The following is a 5,392-nucleotide window of genomic DNA, read 5'->3' on the forward strand; positions in this document are numbered from 1 at the left end:
TCATGCAGGCGTAGTATGATATTTTTTTTTATAACATACTGGTATCGGATCGGTACTCGGTATCGGCCGATACCCACAGCACAAGTATCGGAATCGGTATCGGGAGGGAAAAACTGGTATGGGAACATCTCTATTGATATTGATCAGATATAGTGATATTGATCTGATATATTGATTGATATTGATTGATATTGATTGGTACTGATCCTCACCTCCCCCCTGTGGTCCCTGCAGGTGTTGGAGGAACACGGACTCTCTGATGTAGCTCTGGTATCCGTCCTGGTTCACGAATCTGCACACGAAGCGGTTTCTGTAGACGCAGTCGAACAGGTCGCAGGTGCGGTTCTCCGCTGCTGCCGCTCCGGTGCCGCGCGGCGCCAGCAGCGCCAGGTTGCAGCGCGGGTCCTCGCAGCACGCGCGCTCACAGGCCTCCTCGGAGCGCACGTGCAGAGAGGCCAGCAGAGCCGCGCCCTCCTTCACCGCGTCCTCCGCGTGCAGGACGAAGTCCTTCTGACCGGAGCGGAAAGTGCCGCCGCAGTGGGCGTCCTCCGCCGCTGCGGCACACCGCAGCAGCGGCAGCAGGAGGAGCGGCAGCAGGAGAGAGGAAGAGGAGCATGGATGCATTGTAGAAGAAGAATATCGATTACCGCGTCCTGACGCGTCTCGACGCTCCGCTCGGGCGACAGCAGAACAACCGGAAGCGTTTTTCCGGTCAGTCGTTAATAAAAAAGCTTAAATCGTCAATAAACGGAGCTCGCGCTCAGTGTGTCTGCTCCCTTCACCTGCTCAGGTGTGTCTCACCTGCTCACAAACAGGAAGTACTGAAGACACGCCTCTCAGCGGCGTGACGTCACTCAGGTGTGGCGACAGCGGGAAAAGACGGAAATACTGCCAATAATCAATCAATAATAAAGTTTGAATTGATCTGTGATTGATAAAGAAGTTTGAATTGATATTATTATTAGTGTTGATGAGATCTGAATATTATTTATTGATGAGTAACAAATAACAGCACCTTTACTGTCGTCATTGATTGAGTCATAGTTCGATCTTCAATTGATTTATTGACTCAATTAGAGTATTGATTATAGAATATCTAACAACCTTCATTAAGTTGAACCAATGCAATTATAATTCATTATAATTCAATTAAATTATAATAACTTCTTTATTTTACTCAGAAATCTAATTGATCTTAAACACAGAAATTTAAATTGTTTATTGTAAAAGTTAAATTATAATAAAACTCCCGCCGTTAGTTTAAAAGTGACATTAAGATATATTTACAGTATAAACTAATCAATAATCAATAATCAGTCTTTATATAGTGTATCGATCAGTCACAATGATATTGATTATGTATCAGTCTGCAGTTCACACTCGGCGGGGAGAGCGGGAACAGGTAACCCGAACAGGAAGTGACGTTTCAATCACCGTCTTTAAAAGGTCCAATCAGAGCGTCTGAGCCTCGGTTTGAAATTGATTCAGAGTTCAAGGTTAGAAAGGTAAACTTGTTGTTCATTATGAACTCTGTTAAACTCTGTTAAACTCTGTTAAAGTGTTTTAAAGATTATAAACGTAAAGGTAAGCAGCGGTTAGCTGTGGTAGCGAACAGCTCCTCCAGACTCCGTTCAGATATTTGGTATTTTACGGTGAACTGGTTCCGGAGTCTGTGTGAAAGTATCTGATCTGTTCTTTAATTCGGCTCCGACTTAAAAACCCTCAAGAAGCTGTTTTCAACCAAAGTTAACTTTATATTGTGGGCAGGAGGCTACAGTCCATCAGAACCAGAACCAGAACCAGAACCTCATTAACAGTTTGTTTCCATCTGCACTCTCATTAACAAGACCTGGATCCCCACTAAACCCACTCTGTATATATACATTACATTAATTAAACCACCCTGTATATATACATTAATTAACCCACCCTGTATATATACATTAATTAATTAACCCACCCTGTATATATACATTAATTAACCCACCCTGTATATATACATTAATTAATTAACTCACGCTGTATATATACATTAATTAACCCACCCTGTATATATACATTACATTAATTAACCCACCCTGTATATATACATTACATTAATGCACTCCCGTCTTCTGGACAGTCTTCTTTTTTTCTCTTAAAATATAAATAAATGAAGATAAAAGTATTTATTTTTGTGTGATTTTTGTGTAATTGTATATTTTTGTGTGATTGTATATTTTTGTATGATTTATATATTTTTGTGTGATTTATATATTTTTGTGTGATTGTATACTTTAAGCACCAATGCACAAAGACGAATTCCTCGTATGTGTAAAAACCTTCTGAATCTGGGCTGAAGCTGTTATATCTGTCTAACTAGTGAGCTCTAATGAGCTCTAATGGACAGAGAGTTCCAAGCTGCAGGACGCTTTAAATACAGAGTGATTTAAATAACATGATCATAACTAAAATAGTTCAGAAATTTATTTTGTCTATTTTGTGGGTTGGGAATACCTAAACAAACAACCGACACGATGATGGAGCTGTCTCTGTCCTCTGTCTCCTGCTTCCCTCTCCCTCTGTGCTCTGTGTCCTGGCGCTCCTCTCCTCCTGCCTCCTGTCTCTTGGTCCTGCTGGTCTGGCCCCCTTCCAGCAGTGGACGAGCTCAGTGATGCGCGGAGAGTTTTGCGTCCCACATGTCTCTGTTGTACTCAGTTCTGTCTGGTTTTGTATGGGGTTGGTGTATCCACGGGAGCTGGAGGTCTTGGTCATCTCCCTGAAAGGTTGAAAGGAGGAACACGTTACACAAAGAAACTACACAGTTTATATGAGTATTAAACATTAGGATAGAGTCACATGGTGTTTCTCTCCTCTGCCTGTGTTTGTATCGCAGTCTTGTGGTTTGTTCCATAGCCGGTCTGCTCGATGAAATGCTGTTTTATCTCTCGTCGGTGATTAAGGTTATTTTTTCAGCGATTCTATAATATCTAAACTAATAACATATTAATTTGATTAAAAGGATCATAAAATCATGACAGTGTTGTTGTGTGTTGCAAATAAATCTATTATATTATTGATCATTCCTGACAGATCAACACCTGTTGAATCTTATATTTTGTGTGTCATGTGAGTTCTGTAAACTAATGTTTGTGTTCATTAATTTCTTTTTATACACAGAAGAAAGAAAACGGGAGGGTTTATCCTTTGTTAACTTCTGCTGTAAAAAGTCATTTATTAGGTCCGGTCAGTCGTTTTTATGGGATTTATTAAGTTCAATCCCTGTGGCTCACAATGTCACACCAACCTCCATTCAAAAACGGGGTTTTAAGGAAGTAAACGTTTATTTCATCGTGAACTCTGTTATTCATTACAGGACACATCTGTACTTGACTCATTTAACATCACTACTAACTGTGAGGAGAGTTGACACAGACACACTCATGCTGTCTGTCATTAACTATGGTGAGGAAGAGTTGGACAAATCACACTACTGACTGCTGTCTTACATACTTGTGAGGAAGAGTTGGAAGAAACTCACTGACTGTCTGCATTAATAACCTGTGAGAAGAGTTTTGGAACGAACCTCACATGGAGCTGGTCTGTCTTAACTAACTGTGAGGAAGGTTTGGAACAGACACATCACTGACTGGTCTGTTATACTGGTTGAGGAAAGAGGTGGACCAGACAATCTGACTGTCTTGTCTAACTAACCTGTGAGGAGAGTTGACTCACCTGGTCGTGGGTTGGCTCCTAGACAGGGTCCTCTCTCATACCGGTTGAGGAAACGGTCGTCTGACGCTTGTTTTGGTTTTAGTGATAGAACATTAGTGTTTATAGGAAACATTATAGAAACATCTAGTATGATAGAAACATCTAGTGTTATAGAAACATTATTCATTATGGTTGCAGGGCTGATTCACTTTGAAGGATGCAGGTATGGAGCGGTGCAGATTACCCCGCCGGCCGTGCAGCAGCAGCTGGTCTCGGTTTATATCTGGAAGGGGAGCAGGGTTGTCAGAGTCACTGATCTGGGGAGGAGCTTCATGAACAATGGCGGCTGTTCTCCTCCAACGCACAGGGTTTCACAAAACACCCGTTTAACATCAACTGAAACCGTCAGTTATAGTATTAGCTTATTAGCCCCTCTGCTAATGGCTCGCTCTTGACTTAGGCGACGTGCAGCGACTGGGAGGAAGCAGATCGAATCAATCATCTATCAATACTGATTCATATCAGTGTTTCCTCTCTGGGCTCCGTACTGAACCCACACTATACTATGAGTTGGAGAGAGGCTTCCACTGCATCAGAAGCCCCTCTGCATCATGCACGGGAGGACATTAGAAACAAGCACTCACACTGACAGACCAATCAGACACAGCATCACACTGCAGCCTTCTCAGTGCATCTGGGATATGGGGTCTCATCATTCAATAATATATAATGAGACTTCACTGACCGATGATCATTTAGCATATTAAATTACTGTAACAGAAGGGAATAGATTATTTTATCACTGTTTGTGTAGATCCAATAAGAGCGGGACCTATTATACCTCATTAGAGCTTCTTAATCTTATTAAACCTCTTTAATCCTTCTTAAGCCCATTAGGTATTAAACTAATAAACCTCATTTAGAGCTATTAGCTCTTAAACCTAATTAATCTCATTAAACTCATTAGAGCTTTTAATCTCATTATAACCCATTAATCCTCATTAAACCTCATTTATCCATTAAAACCTAATTAACCTCATTAGAGCTTCATTAATTCCTCATTAAACATCATTAATTCCTCTTAACCATTAATCCTATTAAACTCATTAGAGATCATTAATCCTCATTAAATCCACTTAATCTCTTAAACTCCAATTAGAGCTCTTAATTCATTAAATCTCAATTAACTCATCTAAACCTCATTAATCCTATTAAACTCTTAGAGTCTTAGAGCTATTATCCTCATAAACCCATTAATCTCATTAAACCTTTCATTAATCCTCATTAAACTCCATGAGCTCTTAAATCCTCATTTAACACCCATTAATCCTCATTAATCCTTCATTAACTCCATTGAGCTCATTAGGCTCATTATCCTCATTAATCCTTTAAACCCATTAGGCTATTAATCTCTATTAAACTTCATTATTCCCATAAACCTATTAACCTATTACTCATTAAACTCCATTAGAGCTCATTAGAGGCTCATTAATCCTCTTTTAACTCCTATTAATCCTCATTTAAACTGCCATTAGAGCTCATTATCTATTAAACCTATTAATCCTCATAACTATTAATCCTCATTAATCCTATAAAAACTCCATTAGAGCTCAATCTAGAGGCTCATTTAATCCTCAATTAACCTCCATTATCCTCATTTAAAATCATTATCTCATTAATCTCTCATAAAACTCCTTAG

This window comes from Morone saxatilis, unplaced genomic scaffold (genome assembly GCF_004916995.1).
Source record: "Morone saxatilis isolate NCDOM2014 unplaced genomic scaffold, NCSU_SB_2.0 Contig7, whole genome shotgun sequence".
Taxonomy (NCBI): domain Eukaryota; kingdom Metazoa; phylum Chordata; class Actinopteri; family Moronidae; genus Morone; species Morone saxatilis.